Consider the following 17419-nt stretch of genomic DNA (forward strand, 5'->3'; position numbering starts at 1 on the left):
CGTTGTTCAGTTTCATAAAATCGTTGATTGTTGAGGACGCTGGTTGTTCATTGTTCCCAGGGCAGTACACATCGCTACGTGTGACACCTTGGGAACGACAGCTTACCTGCGGCCGCCAGCAATGAGGGAGGAAGGAGGTGGGCGGGATGTTACAGCCGCTCATCTCCGCCCCTCCGCTTCTATTGGGCGGCCGCTTAGTGCCGCCACTGTGACGCCGCATGAACAGCCCCCTTAGAAAGGAGGTGGTTCATCGGCAACAGCGACGTCGCTAGGCAGGTAAGTCCGTCTGACGGCTCCTAACGATTTTGTGCACCACGGGCAGCGATTTGCCCAAGATGCACAAACGACGGGGGCGGGTGCTTTCACCAGCGACATCCCTAGCGATATCGCTGCGTGTAAAGCCCCCTTAAGAGTCAGTATTTGGAGGTGTGAAGCATTGCCCTCCAATACACTCTTCCATTTGGAGACTCTGGTGAATTCTCTTCTCTTTCCATCTTCAGATACTGTATTTATATAATTATCAGGTAATGATCGGCCCCAGTGTCTGCACTGGATGTGAACAGTCATTCTGTGGGGACAGAGGCCTCACTATGGTTTCCAAACTAGTCTTACATGTTGGATAAAGCCTTTACTAGTCCTGTGTATTCTGACAGTACTGCTCTATACAAGTAAAATATATCTTTGTACCGTGTTAGCCAGTAGAGATAAAAAAAATTGTTTAAAAGAACAGAGAGTCCTCAGTGGTTATCAAGGTATCAACCACTGAGGACTCTCTGTTCTTTTAAACAATTTTTTTTACTGCTCTATAGGCAGATCAGGCTTTTTTTTTTAACAAATATTTATATTGAGGCCCCTCCTGTACTATCATCACATATAGAGGCCCCCCTGAAGAGTAATTACATATAGCCTAAGATAATAACACTGACACTGGGGGTACAGGATAATGTCAATGATACTGGGGGTACAGGATAATGACACTGGGGGTACAGGATAATGACACTGATACTGGGGGTACAGGATAATGACACTGACACTGGGGGTACAGGATAATGACACTGATACTGGGGGTACAGGATAATGACACTGACACTGGGGGTATGGGATAATGACGCTGACACTCAGGGTACAAGATAATGACACTGACACTGGGGGTACAGGATAATGACACTGACACTGGGGGTACAGGATAATGACACTGACACTGGGGGTACAGGATAATGACACTGACACTCAGGGTACAAGATAATGACACTGACACTGGGGGTACAGGATAATGACACTGATACTGGGGGTATGGGATAATGACGCTGACACTCAGGGTACAAGATAATGACACTGACACTGGGGGTACAGGATAATGACACTGACACTGGAGGTACGAGATAATGACACTGACACTGGGGGTACAGGATAATGACACTGACACTGGGGGTACAGGATAATGACACTGACACTGGGGGTACAAGATAATGACACTGACACTGGGGGTACAGGATAATGACGCTGATACTGGGGGTATGGGATAATGACGCTGACACTCAGGGTACAAGATAATGACACTGACACTGGGGGTACGAGATAATGACACTGACACTGGGGGTACGAGATAATGATGTGGCGCCCCTGAGGCTTCCGTCGCCACAGGTCATTGCACCCCATCTGCGGTGTGATGCCCCATTCTGGGAGAGGAAGAGGGTGAACTCCGGTTTCCTGGTAAATTCACACTACACCCATTGCTAGGGACACACAGGACCAGGGAAAGTGGCAGGCAACCCTCCCATGCTGCATGCTGAGAGGGGCTGTAAGACCCATCCCTGCTCCCATAGGGTGGTAGCTTAGCAACTGGGGAGGTGGGAGGAGCCACCAGAGAGCAGACAGAGACAGGAAAGTGAAGTTTAGTCAGTTCGCTCAGGGAGTGGGAGAGTGAGGAGTGAGCATGTAGGACGAGAAGAGAAGAAGGAGTCGCAGGGCCACGAGTAGTCCTGTAAGGTGCCACGAGCAGTCCTTGTTGGGTACCGCTGCCGAGGGCCCAGAGGCGCTACGGGTAGCTGCAGGCTGCGGTGGCCCGTTCCACAGTGACATCGGTGGAGCGACTAGCTGCGACAGGGGGACGGTCCCTAGACACTGAAGGAGTGAAAAGACAGTCTCCAGACAGTAAAAACCGAGGCCCAGGGAATTGCAAGCTCCCAGGGCCAGAACCCAGAGCAGATCTTCAGAAAAGGGGAAATCAGCCGACAGGTGACCCCCCAGCCTGGAGGCTGTAATGGAGGCCAAGCCAAGTCCATCTACCTAAGGCAAGGCTAGTGAAGTCAACAGAAAAAGGGACACTAAAGAGAGGGAACCGGATTTCACGCTCGGAATCACCCAGAAGGCGGAGGTCCCTGACAGTGGTCCCAGCAGTCTGAGGGTCCTTGCAAGTGTGACAGAAACAGTGAGTAAAAGAACTGGAACTGCACCTTGGACTCGTCTCTGTTATTCCACCTACATAGACACTTACAAGCACCAACTGCGCCCCGGGCATTGCTCCACCTGTGGGGAGCAGTACCAACACTGCTGCCATAACATCATCCCGGAGGCCTCACACAGCAGCGGCGGCTTAATAGCCGCATACCACAGGTGGCGTCACGAACACCCTTTAACAACCAAGCCACACATTCAACTGACACCCACCAGGGCCACGGAGCCGGGCCCAGCCACCACTGACTACCACCGGACTAGTCCGGCCCGGCACCGGTTGTCCCATAGCCCTGGGGTGGGCGAGTCAATGACACTGACACTGGGGGTACAGGATAATGACACTGACACTGGGGGTACAGGATAATGACACTGACACTGGGGGTACAGGATAATGACACTGACACTGGGGGTACAGAATAATGACATTGACACTGGGGGTACGAGATAATGACACTGACACTGGGGGTACAGGATAATGACACTGACACTGGGGGTACGAGATAATGACACTGACACTGGGGGCACAGGATAATGACACTGACACTGGGGGTACAGGATAATGACACTGACACTGGGGGTACAGGATAATGACACTGACACTGGGGGTACAGGATAATGACACTGACACTGGGGGCACAGGATAATGACACTGACACTGGGGGTACAGGATAATGACACTGACACTGGGGATACAGGATAATGACACTGACACTGGGGGTACAGGATAATGACACTGACACTGGGGGTACAGGATAATGACACTGACACTGGGTGTATATAATAATGGCACTGACAATGGGGGTACAGGATAATGACACTGGGGGTACAGGATAATGACACTGACACTGGGGGTACAGGATAATGACACTGACACTGGGGATACAGGATAATGACACTGACACTGGGGGTACAGAATAATGACACTGACACTGGGGGTACGAGATAATGACACTGACACTGGGGGTACGAGATAATGACACTGACACTGGGGGTACGAGATAATGACACTGACACTGGGGGTACAGGATAATGACACTGACACTGGGGGTACAGGATAATGACACTGACACTGGGGGTACAGAATAATGACACTGACACTGGGGGTACGAGATAATGACACTGACACTGGGGGTACAGGATAATGACACTGACACTGGGGGTACGAGATAATGACACTGACACTGGGGGTACAGGATAATGACACTGATACTGGGGGTACAGGATAATGACACTGACACTGGGGGTACGAGATAATGACACTGACACTGGGGGTACGAGATAATGACACTGACACTGGGGGTACAGGATAATGACACTGACACTGGGGGTACAGGATAATGACACTGACACTGGGGGTACAGAATAATGACACTGACACTGGGGGTACGAGATAATGACACTGACACTGGGGGTACAGGATAATGACACTGACACTGGGGGTACGAGATAATGACACTGACACTGGGGGTACAGGATAATGACACTGACACTGGGGATACAGGATAATGACACTGACACTCGGGGAACAGGATAATGTCACTGATACTGGGGGTACGGGATAATCACGCTGACAATCAGGGTACAAGATAATGACACTGACACTGGGTGTACAGGATAATGTCGCTGACACTGGGAGTACAAGATAATGACACTGACAGTCGGGGTACAAACAATGAAGGAATAACGTTTGGAACACCATTCTAAAGGCTACTTTACACGGTGCAATATCGGTCCTGATATCGCTAGCATGGGTACCCGCCCCCATCTGTTGTGCGACACGGGCAAATCGCTGCCCGTGCCGCACAACATCGCGCAGACCCGTCACACATACTTACCTGCCCGGCGACGTCGCTGTGACTGGCGAACCGCCTCCTTTCTAAGGGGCCGGTCCGTGCGGCATCACAGCGACGTCACTGAGCGGCCGACCAATAACAGTGGAGGGGCGGAGACGAGCGGCCGGAACATCCCGCCCACCTCCTTCCTTCCTCATAGCGGCCGGGAGGCAGGTAAGGAGAGGTTCCTCGCTCCTGCGGCGTCACACATAGCGATGTGTGCTGCCGCAGGAGCGACGAACAACATCGTTACTGCTGCAGTAACGATAATCGAGAATGGACCCCCATGTCACCGATGAGCGATTTTGCACGTTTTTGCAACAATGCAAAATCGCTCATCGGTGTCACACGCCGCAACATCGCTAATGCGGCCGGATGTGCGGCACAAATTCCGTGACCCCAACGACTCCGCATTAGCGATGTCGCAGCGTGTAAAGCCCCCTTTAGTCTGAACTGGGTGCAAAAAACCTAAAAAAAAATCACTTTATGGAGATAAGGTATGCACACCAGTGACTATGTAAGGGGAATACATGAAATAGCAGAAACTGCTGTGTGAATAGTGACATGAAAAATCCAATAGCTATATGTAAGAGTGAAAATGTGAAAAAATGGAATCTGCATTACTGCATTACTAGTTTTTCGTTTGTTAACCCGGCCCCACCCACACCTGTTGCCAATCCATATCATACGCATAAATAGCCTGGGTCTCAGCTAAGTTTTTTAACTGCATGAGAGGACACACACAAGCTAGGGACCCCAACGTAGAGAAATACTTTGGCGTAGTGTTGGGGCTCTATTGCATTGATCAATTCAGTAGCTAAATTTCTCTTGATTCATATGTTCATGGCAGTAATGCAGATTCCATTTTTCACATTTTCACTCTTACATATAGCTATTGAATTTTTCATGTCAGTATTCACACAGCAGTTTCTGCTATTCCATGTATTCCCCTTACATAGTCACTGGTGTACAAACAATGACAATTCTCGGTTATGGAACATAATTGTACCCATACCTATTGTAGGATGGGTAAATCTTCCTTGGTGGCAAGGAAATATGAGCGGAACTAACAAAAACGTACAATACTTGTGGTTCAAATGAGGATCATGGGTGTCAACTAATAAAGTAGGATTAACTAAATTGGGAACTGTACCCACGGGCAACATACAAATAAGTTTCAGATCAACTTTAAATACGGCGGATGCTTTTAAGCCTATATTGCTGGAAAGATCTGTTCACAATAATTCATGGACATTTGCTAAAATGTTTGTGAACGGGACTAATGAATCTTGTAGTAATGTACGAGGGAATTTGATGTGTAATGAGTCATCTGAATATATCCCAGGACAAGAAACTTGTGGTAATCCAGATGTGGGTTATTGTAGTCAGGGCTGGCCTTAACCTGAACGGTGCCCTGTGCATTAGGAGCAGCAAAGTGAAAGTAAACAGCTGCTCCCTGCGGCGCCCCCTATGCTGTCAGCCTGCCGGCGCCCCCTATGCTGTCATCCTGCCGGCGCCCCCTATGCTGTCAGCCTGCCGGCGCCCCCTATGCTGTCATCCTGCCGGCGCCCCCTATGCTGTCAGCCTGCCGGCGCCCCCTATGCTGTCAGCCTGCCGGCGCCCCCTATGCTGTCAGCCTGCCGGCGCCCCCTATGCTGTCATCCTGCCGGCGCCCCCTATGCTGTCATCCTGCCGGCGCCCCCTATGCTGTCATCCTGCCGGCGCCCCCTATGCTGTCATCCTGCCGGCGCCCCCTATGCTGTCAGCCTGCCGGCGCCCCCTATGCTGTCAGCCTGCCGGCGCCCTGTGCGGCCGCACAACTCGCACATGGCTAAAGTCGGCTATGATTGTAGTCCTGTTGGACAAAATCCTAGTTGGTGTGTATCATCTAATGTCTGTGTTTTTATTGATTTAGTTCATGGATTAGGATTGCAACATTCAGCATTGTGGGATCTTCCACATAATATGTATTGGGTATGTGGGGAAAATGCATATAAATGGCTTCTTGTGGGGATCCAAGGGACATGTACATTAGCTCAATTAACCCCAGCTACCTTTATTATACCCTATTCTCAGTTAGATGCTAAGATATTACCAAAACACATAGTATTCAAAAGAGCAGCAGATAATAGACCTCAGGAGTGAGGACGACCCCATGTGGTGCAAATGGATACTGCAAATAAGATTGTCAGTACTCTATGTGTATATCCAATGATTATGCAGATGGGGGATAAATTGGTAAAATCCACAGATTATTTAGATGAGCAAATTTTCCAGATATTGGATATACTCCATATACTATGCAATTGTTGACAGTTACTAATCAACATACATTAGTGTACCACCCCGCGTTCGGCTGCAACTGAGCCGCTCGGATCCGGGCTCGTTTGTGGGTGGCTCGAGCGCCTCCGGACACTTCGCTCTGAAAGGGGCTGGCGCTTTGAAGGGGACGTAGGGTGACGGCCGGGGTCGTGGTTTTGGTTAAGTTCGTGACGCCACCCACGGGATGTGGTGAATGTGGACAACACCGCTGCTGTTTACTAGGCACCCGGGGAAGATGTTGCGCAGCAAGGTGTGAACCCCTCCGTGAGTAGGGGTGATGGCCCGGGGACCCGAATGGGAAGGACGGGCTGGTGTGGTGCGTGGCCCGAGGGCACAGTTGTACTCACGATGATTGACACACACGAGTTTCTGGTAAACCAAGATGATGGTGGTCGGTGCCCGCAGACGGCTGCATCTGGTCCCCCACCCGGTTTGGTGGTCTCTGCCTCTTTCCTGCACCTTGTTGTGTAGTTGTGGGCTGCCCGCGCTTCAGCGACGGGAGCTTGCTCCCCGGCTTTGTGGACGTCGGGAGAGCCCATTGCCTGTAGACGCTGGCCTGTGGGATCCCTCTGCCTGTGCGGTGGCTTTCTGGACCTAGTTTCAGGGTATGAGTACCCCCCTTTGTGCTCCGGTTTCCAGTCGGTTCCCTGGTTCTATACCGGTGGGCCACTACCCTGTTCCTGTCCCTTACGGTTCCACCGAGCCATCTTCCTGGCTCCTGCAGGCTGAGGCCGCCGTATGCCTCCTAGCCAGAGGTGGCTGGGCTCCGACCCAGACACCTGTTGTTAGACTGCGGCAGAGCTGACACCCAGGCCTGCCTCTGCACTTGAATGAACAAACTAGACTAACTGTTTTTCCTGCCTCAGGACATGTGAACTCCTTGGTGGGCGTGTCCAACCACCTGGGCACCCCCCCCGGTGTGTCCATCAAACCCTGAGGGAGGTGACTAGGGTTTGTGTTTGGCTGGTGTTACCTAATATGGGACTGGTGTTGTGTGGGGCGCTATTTGTGACTACCTGGCTAGTCCAGGGCGTCACATTCCCCCTTGGTTTAATACAGACCGTCCGCGGGCTGTCCGACCGCCACCGTTTATTTTTGCAACTGGAAAAGAGATAAAAGAAAACATTTACAATTATAATAACTTTTTACAATATCAGTAAGTTCAGGAATCATCCCTTGCGGGAGGCATTTTGCTTTAACGTTGCAAACATATAAAAACAGAATTTTTATTAAATGGGAACGGGACGGGACCGGGTCCTTTCATTTGCCCACCCAAACAAACCAGAACCTTGATGCTGCCTCTAGGAAACAGGTCAGCACCCCTTTTCCGCAGTCCAGGAATCGGGTACAGGTACAGGTGTTGCCCACAATGGGCTGGGTACAAAGTTCCATACCCGGCAGTCTCTCAGAGGCCCACCGTCCAGGGGACCCCTGGCCCGGAGAGTTGTCACCGGTTGCCATGGTGACAAGACCCCAGCCTACTCTGCCGCAGGCCCTTCCTCCAACCAGCCTCTCCGGAGACCGCAGACATGAAAGGGTGGTCCAGGGGCTATTTACAAAGCCCAAAAGTTTTTGGGCGGCCTGCAAGTTCTCGGCCCTGTCTCTATTTAAATGGGGGGGGGTAAAACAACGGGAAGTTCCACAAAGTCCCAACGGGGACGGGCAGTATGGTAGCCGGGAACCGCTACCTTTTTTTTTTTAACTTTCTTCCTCAGGACTGTATGGCGGGGGAGGAGACTGGGGGCGCCTCGGGACACTGCGGCTCACCCTCCTCTTCACATCGAGGGAGAACCATCCCCTCTCCCCGCAATGCTGGGTGTATGTGATGAGCTCACCGGGCTCCAGGTCACGGTCCGGGTGACCCATCGGCAGGTGGGGGTTAACGTCCCGCCGGGATACGAATATCTCCGCCTCCAGGCCCGGCTCAAAGATGAACCCCCATCCACGCCAGGGATCAAACTGCCGCACTTGGCCTTCAAAGGTCGGGCCCCGCACCCGATAGGTGGCGCTTTGGAGGTTCTCTTTTTCCCTCATGGTCCGGGCCAGCACCTCCGCCTTCTGCCTCTCCCGGGCCGCAATCTACCGGCCCAGCTGGCGCTGCTGCTGCTCCCAATGCGGAGCGTCCTCATGCTCCGGTTACCTATGCGCGGGGGTCTGGCCCATTCGGAGCTCCCCCGTGCCGGCTACGACCGGCACCTGCTGCACTGGGGGACTCCGCTGTGGCGTGGCCTGCACCGCTGCCTAGCAGCGGCAACCCCGCAACACCTCATCCGAGGCCCGGAACCTGGGAATGGCCAGCTTTACCTGCTGGGCCCTCCTCCGGTCTGCATCCACCTCCATCTTAGCCGGGCGAACTGCCGGGGCCTGGATCTCCTTGGGCGCGGTCGCTTCCGGGACTGGCGGGTCCACACCGGGAGCAGGCATCCTCTGGAGATGGATCTTCCAGGGAAGTGGTATTGGCGCTGGTCGATTGACTGGCCGTCGTCGGGCTGCTTCCACCGGCGCGTCCTCGCGGGCTGATTGGACGATTTCCGCTGCTGGTGTTGGGGCAGCGGACCGAGCGGGGGAGTGGCGGCAGCCGGTACGGGCGGTGGGAGAGGCAACATAGAGGGCAGGGGCAGACCGGGTCCCTCAGCCGCGTCGGCCGGTCCCTCGGGGAAACAGGGACGTGGGTCGCTTAACCGCTCCTCCAAAATTGCCTCCACTTCACGTACCCGCACGGCTGTAGCTATCTCCTCCATCTCGGCCACCCACTGCTCCATCAGGAAGCGCACCTGGGCCTGCAGACGGCGACACATCAATGTCGTCTGGGCTTCCACCCACGCCGCTGTTCCGGGCGTGGGCTCCGGTGCTGCGGGCTTGCGGGACAGGTCAGCCATTGCGCCTTCGCGGGGTCCAGGAACCAGAAGTGTGGCAGGGTCCTAGAGTCCCTGCCCTTTATCAGCTCGGTCACATGTCGCTCTATCTTCACCCGCCCGCCCTTGGTCTTTTCGCGACACTCCCTTTTTCTGCTGGGCAGTTTCGCTTTTCGACCACGCGCTTTGCTGCACGGCCGAGTTCCCAGGGGGCGGGGCTTCAACTCTCACGCTCTTTTCGCGGGGAAGAAGCCTTTGGCGGGAATCTTCGCGCCAAAAGATGGCGGCAATATGGCGGATTCTGAAATTTTTCAACGGGTCACCGCTGACTTCAACTTCAAGGCGCACTTCACCAGGTAGGTGATTAGGTAAGTATCCTGTTCATGACGCCAGAAGAGTCGATGTGTACCGCCCCGCGCTCGGCTGCAACCGGGCCGGCTTGCTCCCCGGCTTTGTGGACGTCGGGAGAGTCCGTTGCTCGCAGACACTGGCCCGTGGGATCTCTCTGCCTGTGCGGTGGCTTTCTATCCCCCTCGGTGGGCTGTTATCTTCAGTTGGGACTTGGTTGGGAAAGGACCTAAAGTCCAGACCTCAATCAGTTAATTAACTTTGTCCGGTAGTTTCTGGACCTAGTTTCAGAGTCTGAGTACCCCCCTTTGTGCTCCGGTTTCCAGTCGGTTCCCCGGTTCGGTACCGGCAGGCCACTACCCTGTCCCTGTCCCTTACAGTTCCACCAAGCCGTATTCCCAGCTCCTGCAGGCTGAGGCCTCCGTATGCCTCCTAGCCAGAGGTGGCTGGGCTCCGACCCAGACACCTGTTGTTAGACTGCGGCAGAGCTGATACCCAGGCCTGCCTCTGCACTTGAATGTCCAAACTAGACTAACTGTTAGGGGGGTATAAATCGCCATTACGAGTGTCGCAGCATAGGGGTGTAGGCTTTTGGACTTGTGACTAGATTATTCTATTCTTTCAGTTTTATGCATGGTTCTTATTGTTTGTTTTGGGAAAGTTGAACAATCATTTATCAACCCAACTGCCTAGAGTCCTTTTCCTGTTGCGTGGTTTTGCTGTATACTGGAGAGCCCACCCTGCACATGACTTTAAAGGAAGCATAAGTCTCTGTGGAAAGGTCACTATGGTACAATGCGGCCTAGCATGGTGGTGCAACCACCGTCTGCCCCATCGATGATATCTGCGTGCTCTTCATCCTCTGTGACTGTGGGGACAGCAGTCACACATGCTTTTTGATGCAGACCTTACACCCCTTTACCCGCAACAGGCAGTGTGATTGGTAGGTCGTCTGTTTTTTTGGAAGTGGAAACAGCTGCTGGTGTTGAGCTCTGTCAGACATCGAGAGAACCACCTTTGGATAAAGGCAACATTATGTCCACTCCTGCACCTTCGTCACAGATTGGCTGGACTACCTGCAGTTAAAAATTGTGTGGCAGAAATGGAGAGGTGGTGTAGCTTTCTTGACAGCAGTGGTACGTCACTGACTATCCAGTCGCGGAAGGAGGAGGGGACGCCGCGCTCTCCCTACTGCTCGGGTCCGGCTGCCGCAGCTGCTGCGGCCTGCTGCTGCTCGGTGGCTCGAGCGACGAGCCGGATCCCCTGGCCTCTAGCGGCGCTCCTCGCCCGTGAGTGAAAGGGGGGTTTTGGGTGTGGGGAGATAGTTTATTGTCCGTGACGCCACCCACGGTTGTGGTGATTGAGTGTACACCACCGCTGCTCTGGCTGGGGATCCCGGGAGTGATGGTATGGAGCAGCCAGTTGTTGTGTTGCCACTCCGTGGGTAGGGGTTGGTGATCCCGGGGCCCAGTGATGGGGTTGGAATGGTGGGCAGGCGGGTAGGGGGCCTGCGGAGGTGCAGGGGCGCAGGGGCAGCGCTGTGCCACACGGCACGGAGGTACTCAGCCAGTAAACACGACACAGTTCTCGGTAAACAGACGGCTGGTTGGATGGGTCCCTCAGACGGTTGCACTGTTGATATCCCCTGCAGGTGACGGTCTCTTTCCTGCACCTATGTGTTGTTGTTTGGTTGCGATGGGTTCCCACCGGTAACCCGCTCCCCGGCTTGGTTATGAACCGGAGGAGCTCCACTCTTGCCCGCAGGCGCTGGCCCTGGGAAACTGGTGCCTTGGCGGTGGCGGTGTCTCCCCTTTACGGTCGGACTGTTGCCTTCAATCGGGACTTAGTTGTTGAGAGACAGTCGTCCCCTTCACTGACGGATTTGGCAAATTATGGCGACTCCTAGCCTTGCCGGGATCCGAAAGGCCCCTGCCCTGGTGCTGACTAATCTTCGTATACCGCTCCGGTACCGCCGGGTCACCACCCGTCCACGGTCCTTTCGGCAACCTCCAATCTCCAATCAGTCTCGCCTGCAGACGGTCACCGCCGTCTGCCAACCTTGCTGTCTCAGTCCGGGGCACACACCCGGACTAACTTCAGGCTTCTTTCTGTCACTTTCTCTGTTGCTCTTGTACCACTTCCTTCCACTTCACTGTTTACTCCTTCACTTCCCTAGCTTAACTGTTCACTCCTTCTACTTCAAGCTCTCACTCTAATCTGCCTGGTTTTCCCGCCTCCAGAGCTGTGAACTCCTCGGTGGGTGGAGCCAACCGCCTGGCCCACCCCCTGGTGTGGACACCAGCTCCTGGAGGAAGGCAACAAGGATTTAAGTTTTGACTTTGTGTGTACCTGCAGGGAATGTGGGGTGCATGTGGTGTTGTGACCTGTGACCCCTGGCTTGCCCAGGGCGTCACAATCCCAGACACTCATACTATGCCCCTAAAATTGCCTGCACTTTTTGCAGTTAAAATTGCACGGCAGAAATGGAGAGGTGGTCTACAATGTAGAGGTGGTCTAGCTTTATTGACAGCTGAAGAACCAACACTGACTATCACAGACAATGAAACTATACCCCTAAAATTGCCTGCACTTTTTGAAATAAAAATTGCATAGCAAAAATGGAGATGTGGTGTACAATGCAGAGGTGGTATAGCAAAATTGTCAGCAGAGGAAGCCTAACGTAGTATCCCAGACAATGAAAGTATGGCCCTAAAAATGGCAGCACTTTTTGAAACAAAAATTGCGTAGCAAAAATGGAGATGTGGTGTAAAATGCAGAGGTGGTATAGCAAAATTGTCAGCAGAGGAAGCCTAACGTAGTATCCCAGATAATGAAAGTATGCCCCTAAAAATGGCAGCACTTTTTGCAATTAAAATTGCATAGCAACAATGGACAGGTGCTTTTCAAATGCACAGGTGGTGTATCTTGCTTGACAGCAAAGAAACCCTAACGTAGTATCCCAGATAATGAAAGTATGCCCCTAAAACTGCCTGCACTTTTTGCAATAAAAATTGCGTAGCAAAAATGGACAGGTGCTGTACAATGCATAGGTGGTATAGCAAAATTGTCAGCAGAGGAACCCTCATGTAATATCCCTGAAGTGCCTGAGCTGATGTAGCCAGACGCTGTGATATAAACCCCTGCACAGCAACAATGGCTATGAACGGCTGTAATGTAGCCCTGAAAAGGGCTGAAATTACAAGTAGTCCCTAATCCCTAAAGCGATTTGTAGATTGCACTGTATGTCTATAGCGCACACAGCAGCAGCAGCGGGAGCGGTGACTGCCACCCACCCGCAGCAGAGAGATAATGGTGGCGATGGGGAAAATGTCCGGGTCTTATAAGGCAAAGATATGTGACATGCACAGCCTATGACACATGCCCTTGCTTGTCTGGCAAAAATCCCCTTTGCTGTGTGTGTCTGTGATTGGCTGACAGCCTGGCCCGCCCCACTGTACGCGCGGTTAGGAAAAAAAATGGCCATTCTTTCAGTACTCAGCAGCAGCACTGATCTAAACCCCGTCCCCCCCGCACACTATACGCTGAATTATGATAATATCATGATTAACAGTGACTCACAGTTTTATAGTGAAAAGCCAGCTAGTAACTAGCTATGCTTTTTGGTGATCGAAGCGTCATCGAATGGTAACTCGAACTGCCGAACTTGAAGCAAATCGTTCGAGTTCGTCGAATGACTCGAACCCCCCCCCCCCAAAATCACTCGAATTTGAAATTGGCGAACCGTTCTAATCGAACATCGGTCAACTCTACTCTTTCCCAGTCATATTGCGAAATTAGGCAGACCCACAATTCTCTGTGGTCACCCCTAACCCATTACTGTCAACCATAGGAGGCACTAGCCCTCCTCATTACCCACCAACACACCAGAAGGAACCCCTTAAGACTATGTGCCCACGGCAGCTCGCACCTGCGGATTTTGAAGCGAAAAACCTGCGGATTTATCTTGATTTTCTAGATAAATCCGCAGGTTTCAGCAAGTACAGACACTCCCCATGTTATCCTATGGTACATGGGGAGTGTTTGTGTCAATACTGCGGTATATACGGCTGTAGAATATGCTGCGCATGTCCCGCAGAGGCACATAACTGCATGTCAATTATTCCTGCGGATTTACCTGCGGAAATCCCGGCCCTCCACTATGGAAATAGAGGCCGGGACGTCCGCAGGTAAGTCGCATGAATGTACGCAGGTTTTCCGCAGCTATTTCGCTGGAATTCCGCAACTATGTATAGCTTTGGATTCCGGGGAGCTGCTGCGGGAAACCTGCGACCGTTCCTGCGGATATATCCGCAGGTGCGAGCTCCTGTGGGCACATAGCCTTAGCCTCCCGCTGGGGTGGTTTCCTTAAGGCCATTCCGGCTCTTATCTTAGCAACGGGACACGCCCCCTTTTCCCATAAGTCTTAATATAACAGTGTCGGCCTATTATAATTGGATATAGTAAGTCCAGGACTACACCCTCATCATGGTACTCAATACCCTTGGCAGTCTCAATGGCCTTTCTGGACATCAGATATTATTTAACATCCCCATGACTGCAGCAGCCTTTGATCTTTCTTCCTTCTGGTAATCAGGTAGACATCGAGCGTGGCCCTCACTAGGGTCATCAAGCTCCCCGAGTCTTATAGTCTGGTTGACTTTTCTCCATTCAACTTCATGGAACACACTTGTGGCCCATCATCAGATGGGCAGTCTACAGCTCTGGCAAAAATTAAGAGATCACTGCAAAATGTTAAGTATTTTTTATTTTTCGCTTTATATTTTTGAGTAAAATGTAAATTGTTCTTTTATTCTATAAATTACTGAGGTCTCCGAATTTCCAAGCAATACATTTTGTATTTATTTTCTGAAAATGAGAAATAGTCAAAATAACAAAACAATCACAGTGCTTTCACACCTCAAATAATGCAAAGAAAACAAGTTCATAATCATTTAGATACAACAATACTAATAATGTTTTATCTCAGGAAGATTCAGAAATCAATATTTTGTGGAATAACCATGATTTTTTCCTCCATCTCATGCGCATGCGCTGCTTCGCTCACACAGATCTGTATAACTCCACCAGGATCCACAGCCTCACCTGCAGCCACTACACGTGCCTCCTGGAATGTTGCCAGCAAGCTAGCACCAAATGTGATGAGGTTATTCACTCAGCTTGCTCCTTGAGGTAACGACAGGAACACTTACTTAAAAAGTCCAGCAGGTCTATTTGGCAACACAAACTGCTCTGCAGGGCCATAAAACAAGTCCTCTTCCAGCTTTAAAAAACATAAACATGGTGTGACGACATGGACTCTCATGGGTTAAAGTTTCCTAACATTGAGCCAGACGTATTATTCTTATGTGTACTAACTCATGTTTGCTTAGCTATTGTTTCTCCAGACCCTTCCAGTAATCATTGTATTGTAGTTGTGTATTGCTAATGTAATTACCTTAGTAGTCATTATCTAGTCTGTGCATTCCAGACTACATGTATACCCTCAGTCTTTCTGTGGACATCATTTGGATGAACATTGTCCATGCAGCTTGAGATTCATCCAATGGGAGAGGCGATCTTGTCCAACCAATCGATGAGGACGCAGTGTGCCCAGAGGGAGGGCTGTGGCTATAAGAGAGGATTTCTTTAAGCCACCAGGTTGATGAAGGTGGATGAATGCTGATGGACCCAGTCTAAGCTCTTAGGAGCTGGCTAGGGGACCAGGATACCTTGTGGCTTCAATCTAGGGACTTTAGTTCCGGTTGGAGACCATATCCACAGTCTAGGAATTTCGACTCCGGCTGCCAGGATTATATCATCATACAAGGACTACCTAAGGAGGACCCTCAGGTTGGGACAATTCAGTCACCTGCTACAGACTTTGCAGAGCTCAGACACCTTCCTAAATCTGGCATTATTCCTTTCTCGGTGGGTGCCCGCCAAAAGCGGGGTGCTGCTGGATTGGAGTAAATAGCCCTGGAACCTCTGAGGCATGGACATTCTAAATCCCTGGTGAGCCAGCGGAAGGGTGAGACTCTGTTGCCTGTTACATTTGTGTTTTGCTGATTATGTGTTATGTGCTGTTAATTGTTTGGGGATCCAATAAAGTCTAATTATTGTGGTTCCCTCACCCTGTGTTGTCTGAGCAGTGTTCCGCCCACGGTTAAGGAGGCCGGCGTTCAGTTGGGATGAGCCCTGAGCCACACTGTCTTTCTAAAGGTAGCTGGTTTTAGCGGACAAGAGCACCCACTGAGCCCCGTGTCTCCACACATGGTATCAAAGTTCTTTTCACTTCTGCTTATACAGGTTCGGATACAACTTCTCCCCAGAAGTATCCCATTGGAGGTGTAGCAGTCTTCACAGATACCTTACCCAGTCAGGACAAGGTAATCCTGTTTTTCTCTAAGAGGTTCTGTTAGGCTCGCTGGATGAGCACTGTACTGGTGGGTCCACTGGACCGAAGGTGGCAGCAAGTACACACGTTGGTAATCAGCCAGCAGCCCCAAGGGATCTACAGTACCCTGGCAGCTGGCGCCACAGACACAGTACAGTCTTAGGTAGAAGCGGAAGTAGCAGCAGGCAAGAGTACTGGATACATCCAGGATGGATGCATGGATGGATGGATATGGTAGCAGCGACCAGCCTGGCTACTTGCAGTGGCAGGCATCATGGTAGCCGGCCTGCATGGATGGTAGTGGGATCAAAAGATCAGCAAACTGGCAGAGCACTGAAATAGATAAGTCAGCACAATGACAGAAGCTCAAAAGAGACCTGAGAACAAAACTAGCTACGTAGATAACTCATTGACCAGGCACCTCCCTTATGGAGAAGGTGCCTTAAACACCTGCAACCTCTGAACTAACCTGCGAGGCACATCCGGGTCACTGTATGCTGGCCTTTTAGGAAAAGGGGCGTGGCCACGCATCCCCTTCAGACAGAACCAGAAAGCCTGTGAGGTATACACAAGCTCTGGGAGACGGCCACATGGACCGGGGATGGGGCAGCCACCGCAAGACATGGTGAGAGAACAGATGTCCCTGCTGGGGGAGGGGTGCAGCACAGCACGAGGACACCGGTATGAGCGTTAGAGGTATAACGATCTCCACACACTGAGCATGTGTCAAACAGGCACTATTATAACATATATGAGACACACCCATGGGTGGAGGTATGTAGCTAGGCAGACCTGCGATAATAGGTTTTGTAGTACTACATGTACCAGAGCCACCATCTTACACCTTATACATTTGGAACATACATATGGCTTCTCCCCAGTGTGAATTCTCAGATGTTTAAGCAACTATTATTTCTAAATCATTTTCCACATTGTGGGCATGCATATGGTTTCTCCACTGTCTGAGCCCAATGATCCTTATCACCGTTATGTGCCTTAAAGCCCATTGAGACAAGCAGATAATTTTAAAAGTAATTTATTATAAGATCACCATAAGTGATCTCACGTTGAATGGTGTCAAGAATTTACATGTAACTGTTATTGTGTACAAAAATTGTTTATTCATCATTTACAGATCAGTGGAAACCATATCCTTTTCCATTGCATTATCAATGAGTGAAAAATTATTTATTACATAACACAATTATAAT

At 51.2% G+C, this 17419-nt stretch overlaps 1 protein-coding gene across 2 annotated transcripts in view; it reads right to left on the minus strand.

Moving 5' to 3' along the window:
• The window catches only part of LOC142257123 (uncharacterized), an 89972-nt gene that overhangs the window by 26466 nt on the left and 46087 nt on the right, over positions 1–17419 (minus strand). The gene's annotated exons all lie outside the window — the stretch shown is intronic.

This window comes from Anomaloglossus baeobatrachus, chromosome 1 (genome assembly GCF_048569485.1).
Source record: "Anomaloglossus baeobatrachus isolate aAnoBae1 chromosome 1, aAnoBae1.hap1, whole genome shotgun sequence".
In the NCBI taxonomy this organism is placed as follows: domain Eukaryota; kingdom Metazoa; phylum Chordata; class Amphibia; order Anura; family Aromobatidae; genus Anomaloglossus; species Anomaloglossus baeobatrachus.